Source organism: Lutra lutra, chromosome 7 (assembly GCF_902655055.1).
Source record: "Lutra lutra chromosome 7, mLutLut1.2, whole genome shotgun sequence".
NCBI lineage: Eukaryota > Metazoa > Chordata > Mammalia > Carnivora > Mustelidae > Lutra > Lutra lutra.
In genome coordinates this window covers 64108716-64120910 of record NC_062284.1, presented here as the reverse complement: position 1 = coordinate 64120910, position 12195 = coordinate 64108716, and the positions used below count along the sequence as shown (strand labels likewise).

General features: G+C 44.0%; 2 pseudogenes; both read left to right on the top strand.

The window, feature by feature from the left end:
* The first annotated feature begins 4333 nt into the window (after positions 1–4333).
* Positions 4334–4443, top strand: LOC125105691 (uncharacterized; annotated as a pseudogene).
* Positions 4444–9726: 5283 nt separating this feature from the next.
* Positions 9727–11701, top strand: LOC125104445 (thioredoxin-like; annotated as a pseudogene).
* The last annotated feature ends 494 nt before the right edge of the window (positions 11702–12195 follow it).

Below are 12195 nucleotides of genomic sequence, written 5' to 3'. Positions count from 1 at the left end.
CTGAGCAAGGAGATCATGCAGGGTTTGATCCCAGAACCCTGGGATCATGACCTGAGCCGAAGGCAGACATTTAATAACTGAGCCACCCAGGTCCTCCAGGACTTATTCTCATAACATCTTTCCTGTGTATCATACAGCAGTGTTAGCCAATGTAATGTTGTGCATTACATCCCTAGAACTTATATATCTTATAATTGTTTGTACCTTTTGATCCCCTTCCTCTACTCCCCCCTCCCCACATCCACCTCTGGTAACCACGAATCTGATCTCTTTTTCTATGAGTTTGGTGGCTTTTTCTGTTATTGTTCCATGCATAGGCAAGATCATACAGGGTTTATCTTTCACCGTGTGACTTATTTCACTTGCCATAAAGCCTTCCAGCTCCATCCATGCTACCACAAAGGTAGAATTTCCTCTTTTTTTTATGACTGAATAATAGTCCACATATATACTTATATACCACAACTTCTCTATCCATTTATCCATCGATGGACACTCAAGTTGTTTCTGTGTCTTGGTTAAGACAAATGCCTCTATGAATAAGGCAGTACAAATACCTTTTCAAGTTAACATTTTTGTTTCCTTTAGACAAATTCCCAGAGGTGGAATTGCTGGGTCATATGGCAGTTCTGTGTTTTCTTTTTAGAGGATCTTCCATGCTGTTTTTCACAGTGGCTGCACCAAATTACAAACCTCCTAACAGAACAGTGCACAAGGGTTCCCTTTTCTCCACAGCCATGTCAGCATTTGTTGTCTCTTATCTTTTTGATGATGGCTATTCTAATAGGTGTGAGGTTTTAGTTTGCATTTCCCTAATGACTAGCAATGTTGAGAATCTTTTAATGTACCTGTTGATCTTTTTTATGTCTTCTTTGGTCCTTTGACAATTTTTTTTTCAAGATTTTATTCCCTTGTGAAAGAGAGAGAAAGAGAGCAGGGGGAGGAGCTGAGGGAGAGGGACAAGCAGACTCTGCGCTGAGCACGGAGCCCAATACAGGGTTCTATCCCAGGACCCTGAGATCATGACCTGAGTTGAAAACAAGAGTCAGATGCTCAACTGACTGTGCCAATGCAATCAAAAGTTAAGTTAGTCACTTGCATTTAAAAAGAAATAGAGGGGCACCTGGGTGGCTCAGAGGGTTAAAGCCTCTGCCTTCGGCTCAGGTCGTGATCGCCGGGTCCTGGGATCCAGCCCTGCATCGGGTTCTCTGCTCAGCGGGGAGCCTGCTGCCTCCTCTCTCTCTGCCTGCCTCTCTGCCTACTTGTGATCTCTGTCTGTCAAATAAAAAAATAAAATCTTTAAAAAAAAAAAAGAAGGTATTGTACAATTGCAGTATGTGATGATTATTAATCTACCTATTTATTAACAGCATCAAGCCTATGAACTTCCAGCCCTCCTACTCCTCACTGGTGCACAACCAGTGATTAATCCTAAACTCTAGTCCCTTAAATCTTGACCTTAGCTTATTCCTAAATCTGGCCCATCAGTGCCTTCCTTATTCCTTTCTAAAGACTGAATCTTTTTATTTATTTATTTATTTTTAAAAAGATTTTATTTATTTATTTGACAGAGATCACAAGTAGGCAGAGAGGCAGGCAGAGAGAGAGGAGGAAGCAGGCTTCCCACTGAGCGGAGAACCTGATGCGGGGCTGGATCCGAGGACCCTGGGATCACGACCTGAGCCGAAAGCAGAGGCCTCAACCCATTGAGCCACCCAGGTGCCTCTAAAGACTGAATCTTTTAAAAGATAAAGCATTTATCCGCCCCATCTTAACTCACCTCTTCTTGTCAGACTAGAGGATGTTATTGATATGGCTGCCATGATTATCCATAACACTCTACTCAGCCCCACCCTCCCTGCCATGCTAGGGCCCGAGGATCTCCTGAAGACTCCATGATCACACTTGGCCAGACACCATAAAATATCAAGTGCATGTCTAGCTGGAAAGCAGGACGTGCCATCATGATCTTGAATAGCCTCAGGTGGCACTCAGCTGGCCTGGCCTCAGTTCTGACTCCCTACTCCAGGCAGGTTCTACGTGTCAACCCTAGTCACATATATATTTTTTAAAGATTTTATTTTTATTTATTTATTTGACAGAGAGTGAGAGAGCACAAGCAGGGGCAGTAGAGGGGGAGTGAGAAGCAGACTCCCTGCTGAGCAGGGAGCCCGATGTGGGACTCGATCCCAGGATCCTAGGATTATGACCTGAGCCAAAGGCAGAAGCTTAACCACCTGAGCTACCCAGGTGCCCCGCTGGTCATATATTCTTGTGATCTGGCTGCTCAGCCTAACCTTGCCCAGTAAGCCATTTGTTGCTGAGATAAGGCTTCCAGTAAGCCATTTATTGCTGAGATAAGAGTAAGTGTCCCTGGGATAAGTCAGGAAGAGGCAGACATCACACGATGTGCCTTTGGGTTGAGAAAATGAGGTCATCAACTCACTTCCTAAGAATTTTTGAGTAAGTGGAGCCAATCTAGCAAAGTAGTTGAGAATAAGGGCTCTTTTTTTTTTCTTTTTTAAAGGTTTATTTATTTATTATTTATTTTAGAGAGAGTGTGTGCATGCGAGCACCTAAGCATGGGGGTGGTGCAGGGGGAGAGAGAATCTTTTTTTTTTTTTTTAAGATTTTATTTATTTATTTGTCAGAGAGAGAGAGAGAGAGAGCAAAAGTAGGAGGAGAAGCAGGCAGAGGGAGAAGCAGGTCCCGGCTGAGAAAGGAGCCCAATGTGGGTCTCAATCCCAGGACCCTGGGATCATGACCTGAGCTGAAAGCAGATGCTTAAGCTGAGCCCCCTAGGTATCCTTGGAGTGCTTCGGTCTTGAGTGATGTTAATGCCTTGTTTCTAGTCCAGGCCTGTCCTGTGTGACCACTCCCCCACCTTTTCATCTCCCCCCAAAAAGAGAGGAGGAGACTTAAGGTACCCTCTAGGGATACCTAGCCCCCAAATCATCTGGAAGCCACTCTATCCTTGCCTTGCCTGAAATGGAAGGTGACAAGGTGAGCTAATCGCTTTCCAACCCAGTCTCCAGAACTCTATAAAGGATGAGATAATCCCTCCAGCCAATTTCACAGGAATTCTCCTCCCTGGAGGGTGACCTCAGATGAACTGTGATGTAAAGCACTTCCTTTTCTGAGAGATAGGCTGGCCATGAGATTCTAGGAAAGACTGCCCAAAATACATTGGATGCTGGAATCAAGACCTGGATTCTATCGCCAGCCACCCTACTCACATCACTGCATGACCTTAGGGAAGCCATCTGAGTTCTTCGGGCCTCAATTTCCTCACCAAGAAAAATAAAAGGATTAAGCTAAGATCCCTTCCAGACCTGAAATTTGACTATTTCCTTCTACACTTGTCATCTCAAATGAATGGAAGCCCCCATATTAGGAAAAAAGGCTTCCTAGTGTTCTCATTCAAGGTTCAATTGGCTAGGGGAAGGGAACTGACATTTAAGATTCTATATCATATTTACATAAATTTCCTCATTTAATGCTCATACTAACTCTTTGGGGAGATATTGTTGCCCCAATTGTACAGAGGAGGCACCTGAAGCTCAGAGAGCAAATTGCCCACAAGTATCCAGCTGGTAACAGGCAAAATCAGGATTTGAACCCAGGTCCCTTGAAATTCCAGAATCTCTGCTCTTTCCAAGGTAATGGAGTTGCCCTTCGAGTCAGGCCCAGAGCAGGGTTCCCTACTATGTTCTCTCATTTAAGTTTCTCAGCAGCCCTGTGAGACAGCCCTAACATCTGGACATCTAGCAGTAAAAGAATAGTTAAGTAAACTGCAGAACCAAACAATATTATGTAACCATTTACAATGAAATATTAGACGAGTGGGGCGCCTGGATGGCTCAGTGGGTTAAAGCCTCTGCCTTCAGCTCAGGTCATGATCCCAGGGTCCTGGGATCGAGCCCCCATCAGGCTCTCTGCTCAGCAGGGATCTTGCTTCCTACCCCCGCCCCCCACCTGCTTCTCTGCCTGATTGTGATCTCTGTCTGTGAAATATGTCTAATATTTGAAATATTAGACGAGTAATCCCATGCTTAGGAAATTTAGGATAGGAAATATCTCCAGAGGCTTAAAATATTTAAGCCCTCTCCCCTCCCCAACCAATTCCTCTTGTAGGAACCTATCCCAAGAAAATGCTAAAAAATCTGGACAAAGATTTACATTTATAGATGCAAATGCACCAAAATTGCAATAGTGATCATTTCTAAATGACAACGTTATGGTTGATCTTACTTTCCTTTTGTAATTTTCTTCATTGTTCGAAAATACAAGGTATTTCTAATAAGAGGAAAAGAGAAACATTAAAATGGATTCCATCGCTTCTCGGCCTTTTGGCTAAGATCAAGTGTAGTATCTGTTCTTATCAGTTTAAAAATGGATTCCAGTCAGCCCCTGGGTGGCTCAATGGGTTAAGCGTCTGCCTTTGGCTCAGGTTATGATCCCGGGGACCTCAAACTGAGTCCCACATCGGGAGTCTGCTTCTCCCTCTGCCCCGCCCCCACTCATTCTTTCTCTTTCTGTCAAATAAATAAATAAAATCTTTCAAAAAAAATGGGTCCTAGGGTACCTGGGTGGCTCAGTAAGTTAAAGCCTCTGCCTTCGGCTCAGGTCATGATCCCAGGGTCCTGGGATCGAGCCCCGCATCAGCCTCTCTGCTCAGCAGGGAGCCTGCTTCCTCCTCTCTCTCTCTGCCTAACTCTCTGCCTACTTGTGATCTCTGTCTGTTAAATAAAAATTAAAAAAAAAAAATTTTTTTAATGGGTTCCAGTCCAAACAAAAGTATTTTGGCAAAAACTATAATTACAAAGATTTTGTAAACATGTAAAAATGATGGGACGCCTGGGTGGCTCAGTTGGTTAAACGGCTGCCTTCGGCTCAGGTCATGATCCCAGCGTCCTGGGATCGAGTCCCACATCGGGCTCCTTGCTCAGCGGGGAGCCTGCTTCTCCCTCTGCTTCTGCCTACCACTCTGTCTGCCTGTGCTCATGCTCGCTCCCTCTCTCTCTCTCTCTTTCTAACAAATAAATAAATAAAATCTTTGAAAAAAAAAAACCATGTAAAAATGACTAATATTTATTACTGGGTAAAAATAAATCATGTCTATGTTTTGATGGTAACTATGAAAACATTTATGAATTGTTACTAGTGCTTATCTTTGGGGGTGGAGTAGAACTGAGAATGACTTTCATTTTTTTTTTAGTAAGAAGTGTATTTATTAAGTTTTTTTTTTTTTTTTTTTGTTAGAGAGAGGACAGAGAGAGCACAGGCAGATAGAGTGGTAGGCAGAGGCAGAGGGAGAAGCAGGCTCCCTGCTGAGCAAGGAGCCCGATGTGGGACTCGATCCCAGGACTCTGGGATCATGACCTGAGCTGAAGGCAGCCGCTTAACCAACTGAGCCACCCAGGCGTCCCTATTAAGATTTTTTTAATGAGAAGTATATATCACTTTCATAGTCATAAAAAATAGAGAGCAAGGATTGGCAACACAGAAAAAGTCAAAGTTGACGTGTTATAGTAATGGTTGTCAAGTCAAAATTTGTATTATAGCTGTGTCAAAAAAGTTTTTTTAAAATCAGGGTTTCTGTTTTAACCCATTAGGTGTGTGTTGGTTTTTTTGTGCAGCAATTAAAAACTATAACATCCTCTAATACATCACCCAGTATATTTTACTTCATATAATGTCTCAACCTGCAAGGGTCATATTTAGCATCTCTTTCTTTTAAAAAAAAAGTTTGTTTGTTTTTTTAAATCAATGTTCAACCCTCAGAAGGGAAAAGGTGGTTAAGAGGAAACTGAAGAAGGAAGAAACAGTGGGAGAAATGCTGAAGAACTGCAAATATCCAATTGACTAGATAGCATTTATTTTTTTAATCTTTTTTTAAAATAAAATTTTAATTTTTTTATAAACATATAATGTATTATTAGGCCCAGGGGTACAGGCCTGTAAATCGCCAGGTTTACACACTTCACAGCACTCACCATAGGACATACCGTCCCCAATGTCCATAACCCCACCACCATCTCCCTACCTCCCCTCCCCCCCGGCAACCCTCAGTTTGTTTTGTGACATTAAGAGTCTCTTATGGTTTGTCTCCCTCCTGATCCCATCTTGTTTCCTTTATTCTTTCCTGCCCCCCAAGCCCCCCACATTGCATCTCCACTTCCTCATATCAGGGAGATCATAGGATAGTTGTCTTTCTCTGATTGACTTATTTCGCTAAGCATAATACCCTCTAGTTCTACCCAAGTTGTCGCAAATGGCAAGACTTCATTTCTTTAGATAGCTGCGTAGTATTCCATTGTATATATATACCACATCTTCTTTATCCATTCTAGATAGCATTTATTCTTAAAGAAAGAAAAGAGGAAAATATTTTTGCTTCCCCAAAGGAGCAGATGGGTGATCCTTGAAAATTGCATTAATAGGGGCGCCTAGGTGGCACGGTGGGTTAAGCCTCTGCCTTCAGCTCAGGTCATGATCCCAGGGTCCTAGGATGGAGCCCCACATCCTCTCTCTCTGCCTGCCTCTCTGCCTACTTGTGTCTGTCAAATAAATAAATAAAATCTTTAAAAAATTGCATTAATATCCTTCAGCACAGGGGCACCTGGGTGGCTCAGTCCATTAAGTGGCCAACTTTTGATTTTGGCTCAGGTCGTGATCTCAGAGTCATGCAGTGGAACCCTCCATATTGGACTCTGCGCTCAGCAGGGAGTCTGCTTAAGGATTCTGTCTCTCTTTCCTTGATGCCCCTCCCCTGGCTCACGCTCTCTTTCTCTCTCTCCAAAAAAAAAAAAAAAAAAAAAAAAAAAAAAGGAAAGAAAAGAAAAAATCTTCAGCATAGAAATCCTACTTCTAACAATCCTGCAGAAATATTTATGTATTTACGTGGAAAGATATACATACAATAAAATTCATTGTATTTATAATGGCAACATAATGGAAAAGGTATATGATGGTATATGGTATATCCAGTCAATAGAATAATTTTAGCATTAAAAAGAATGAATATGGTCTACATGGACTATTATATAAATATATGTAATGGGGACATGATCCCATTTTTGTAGAATTAAATCTGTATAGGTATGACATAGATACATGGATATAGTGTACATATAACATTTGTGGGTATCTGCAAGGACATACTCCAAATTATTAACTGTAGGGTTCTACAAAAATGACGATTGAGGTAAGGTAGGGATATTTTATTTCTCAGCTGAGTTGAATCTCCATTTTACAGGAGAGCAAATAATTAGCAATGCCAAGAATATTAGCCTAGAAAGCCTAAATAGAGCCAAATTAAACAACGAGTTGATTATAATGCAAACCACCCTGGCTCCACCACATACCTAGCAGCTGAACAGAGAGAACACCAAGGTCCAAGGGCCACACTGCAATCAAGAATATCACAAAGAAAATGCAGCATCACTGTGGTTGAGAGATCCGTCATTTGAGCTCAAACCCCCATGAGCCAGTCATCCCCATTCAGGTTCCATCACAGCACTGACCCTTAATGTGAGGGCAAGATGAGATAATGTTTGTAAAGTGCACAGTGCGACCCAATCCTCCATATTTCCTTGTACAACTATTTGCCAAGTCTGTAAATTCTGAGATGAGATCAAATAGGATCATACAAATGGGAGTACATCACCTGGTGAGTGGTTGGTAGGGCTGCTGGTAAGAGATGTTTTAAGAAAGCTAGAATAAAAAAAATTTTTTTTTTTAGAATAAAAATTATTTTGAGCCTCCTGTCTCAAGCATGGGGAAAGAGAAGAGCTTGAAAGAAAAGGCCCACAACACCAAGGATAAGGAACTAGCAATGTAAGATAAGGACCCCAAGGAGACTTTTCTACCTCAGGAGTATATTTCAAGAAATGGAAAACTTGAAAGACTTCACCAACAGAGGTCATGGGCTGCAGAAGTCATTCGTAGTAATAGCGGGGACATGAACACAGGAGTGATTTGAGAGACTGAGGTCATGTCTAATGGTGTGAGGTCTAATTAAATGGTGTAACAGCTTCGATATCCTGAGAACTACCAGGCAAGTGAACAGTGAGGTTCGCAGGGTTTTCTAGACAACTGAATGATATCAAAGGGCTAGTAAGGCTGGGGTGGAAACTTAAACCCATGTTTCTCTAAAGCAAGATTAAAATATGAAATCAGGAGTAGAAAGAATAAAAATACTCTGTTAAAGATTCTTACGGCAAAAAAACAGTTTAAAAAACGAGAAAGGTGAGGTAGTGTTCTCATCTGACCTCACTTTCAAGGATCTAGAAAATACAAAGTCCTCTACAGAAATCACATACAGGGAAAGGAAGCAGAAGGAGAAACCGGGGCGGGTCCAAGGGAAGAGGAAGCCACACACACCATTGTCACGGCTATAGTGACTACCAGCTGAATTTTTCCGACAGTGGAAGGGTCATCAGTGATTAAAAAACAAAACTCAGTGCAATGAAGCCCAATAAACATGGCTAAGAGCAAAAGATGCGGACATCTGGGGACTCACAGGAGACACCAAAGACTGACCTGCTGTTGGAGGTCACTCTGTTAGTCATCAGATACAGAAGATGATTAATTAAAAAGACGAACAGTGCAGTCTCATGGCTGAAGCACGCAGGCAGCTGGCTTCCCAGAACTAGCGGATCTATCCCAAAGTCCTTGAGGTCACATGATTGGCCCTTAGACACATGATGGAACAAATCACCCTGCCCAGACTGCCCAGGGGTCTGCCGGGTCTTGGGCAGGGTTCTAATTGCTTGAGGGTGGGTAGCTCCCTCTGTCTCACTGATTCTGGGAAATGTCTGCAGCCAAAGGCTTTTTGGGAATGGAGGGTGTCCCCTGCCTTGGGGACCCGTGCTGCTGCTTATACTCTTCTGTGGTTAGGTCTGAAAGCCAGTGAACTGTGATTCCCTTATTCATTTCTTTCTTTCTTTTAAAAAGATTTTATTTATTTACTTTAGAGAGAGAAAGAGAGAGAGCGGGGTGGGGGGGGAGCAAAGGGAGAGGGAGAAAGAATCTCAAGCAGACTCCCCACTGAGCAAGGAGCCCAACTTGGGGCCAAACCCCAAGATCATGATCTGAGCTGAAATCAAGAGTCAGATACTTAACCCACTGAGTCACCTAGGCACCCCTCCTTGTTCATTTTCTTAAATTCCAAAAGTGAAACATGATACTGGTTTAAAAAATTTTTTTTCAATCAATAAAGAAATGTATATGATTTTTAAAAAGAAATTCCTTCTGTTCCCCTCCCTTCAAACAATACTAAACTTCAAAATCTTTTCCTCCAGAGTTAACTGTCATTAACAGTTTGGTGTCTATTCTCATAGGAATTTTTCCCCCCCCTGCACATATTCAAACATTTGCAAATATGTGGGTGGAGTGGGGAGTGGGGCAAATTATTTAACCCCTGTACCTCAGTTTTCTCAGCTTTAAGATAGGAGGAATGATATTAATCCACAGGGTTATCTGAAGGTGATGTGAGTTAAGACATCAAGTTTTCTTAGAAGTGTCTGGCCCGTATGCTAGTAAGCACTTGGGCATTTAGCTGTTCTGATTACTCCCTCATTCTTTCACAGCAGCTTAGTATTCTAATGTATAAATGATAATGATACTGAGACAGGTGTTACTGACCCCACTACAGATGCCTGAGAACACACACAAATTAACTTGCTCTCCTAAAATTAGCTGGGGTTGGGGGGTTCTGTTGGCCCCAGAACCGAGGACTCCTGATACAGTATTGTTCTTACCATACCACAGGGTCCCCCACAATCCCTCTTAAAACCAAAAGGTCTGGAGTGGGCAGCTGGTCCCCATCTTATTAGGACTCCAGGCTATCTCCTGGGTCTCCCAGGGCTGGGGACTTACAGCTCAGATGAGCCTTCCTCTTGCTGCAGTCTCCCAACATGCCCCTCCTGGGTCCTTGGGGCTTGACTTCCCCTTTTACACAATGAGCCCTGCTGAGGTCTCCTGGCCACTCTGGGGTCAGCTCCAGCTGATGGGCAGAATGGCAATGGCTTGGAACTGAGAGGGAGGTCTGGCTGCTTATGAGGTTACAGATATTTCTAGAGCTCCTTCTGTGTGTTCCAGGCACTGTGCTAACCAAGGGGGATACTTCCATGCCTCCAGGAGTCCCTGTCCCACTGGGGCCAGCTGCTCAGGGCTCCTGGGCACAGGGCTTCCTCTGAGGTGGGGAGGTCTCAGGGGCAGCATAGGGCAGGCAGGTAAGAGGCAGCTCCCGAGTACAGTTACCTGGCTCCTAATCCTCCTCTCTGCGCCCCAGGTCTACTTCTTATGTCCTCGCCCTGACAGGTCTGTGGAAGGGTTGAGGGTGCTGGGTCGTAATGGGCTGAGGGCTTTCCTGCCACTCTGGGAACTTCTCACATACTTCCAATTGCCTTTCCAGACTCCAGGCACAGAGCTGGAAAAGTCTTGGGGATCAGCCCCTCTGCTCATTTACCAGATGAGGAGATAAGTTTTGGTGAGGGAGAGGTGGGGGCACATGCATTTAGTAAAAACAATCATAGCGCCATTCACCAAGCTGAAGACTTCAAGTCTATGCTCTGTCTGAGGTTTCAGATATACTTGCATCAGCCCTTACAGTCAGGTGTCAGACCCCAGCCAGCAAAATGGTGAAACAGATGGAGAGCGAGTATGCTTTTCAGGAAACATAGGAGATAAACCTGTAGTTGTTGACTTCTCAGTCAAGTGGTGTGGGCCTTGCAAAATGAGCAAGCCTTTCATTCCCTCTCAGAGAGTCTTCCAACGTCCTGGTGTTCCTTGAAGTAGACGTGGATGACAGTCTGGGCGTTGCTTCACAGTGTGAAGACAGATACATGCCAACCTTCCAATTTCTTTTTTTTTTTTTTAAAGATTTTATTTATTTATTTGACAGAGAGAGAGAGGGAGAGAGAGCAAGCACAGGCAGACAGAATGGCAGACAGAGGCAGAGGGAGAAGCAGGCTCCCTGATGAGCAAGGAGCCCGATGCGGGACTTGATCCCAGGACGCTGGGATCATGACCTGAGCTGAAGGCAGCTGCTTAACCAAGTGAGCCACCCAGGCGTCCCCCAACCTTCCAATTTCTTAAAAAGGGACAAAAGGTGAGTGAATTTTCTTTTCTTTTCCTATCTTTCTCTTTCTTTTCTTTCCTTCTTTTTTACATATCAGGTCTCATGACCTGAGCGGATTTCTTTCTGCGGCCCAGACACCATAAGGTTTCCTCTCTCCGGGGAGGGCTTGCTAGGTGGCGAAGTGACTCCGGTCCCGCAGAGGGCTGGGGCATCCTGAACTTGGACAGGCCCAGGCTGAGGTCTTGGAAGGCGTGCGGGGTGTAGTCATGGTGCTGGAGGTTCCTGTACGTGGTGTTGCCTCACGGCTCGGCGGGGCTGGCGGCTTGAGCGGGCTTTTTTGGTGGACTTTGCCTCTTGGAATTCGATGGCAGCCCCGTTTCGCTCTTCTCTCATTCTGCAGAGAGAGAAACCGTGGAAGCAAGTCCTGGAAACTCTCGGGCTTCCAGGAGCATAGGCTTCAGCGCCCCCGGAACCGTCCTTGCCGCAGAGGAAGGAGGCCGCCATGACAGGGGCGGAGGGAGGCGGTAGAGCCGGAGGTCGCACCGGGACTCCTGAGGGGAATTTTCCGAGACCAATAAGGAAGAAGTTGAAGCCACCAAGGACAAACTAATCTAATTATGTTTTCTGAAAACATAACCAGGCTTGGCTGTTTAAAACTTGTAATTCTTTTTTATATACAGAAAGGAAAGATCGAGTGTGAAGGCTATACACTCAACTGCCTTTTTTTTTTTTTTTAAGATTTTATTTATTTATTTTTTAGAGAGAGAGAGAGAGCACAGGCAGGCAGAGGGGCAGGCAGAGGCAGAGGGAGAAGCAGGCTCCCCGTGGAGCAAGGAGCCCGACATGGGACTCCATCCCAGGACACTGGGATCATGACCTGAGCAGAAGGCAGACGCTTAACCAACTGAGCCACCCAGGTGTCTCTCAACTGCCATTTGATTATAAGTGACAATAAAATATTGATTCTACCCTTAAAAAAAAAAAAGACTTCAAAATCACTTCTTTCTGTTTTAATGACAACTCTGAGCTAGGTATTATTTTTCTTACTTAAAGGATGAAGAAGCTTGAGGCTTAAAGAATTGAAGTGATTTGCTCAAAGTCGTAAGGAA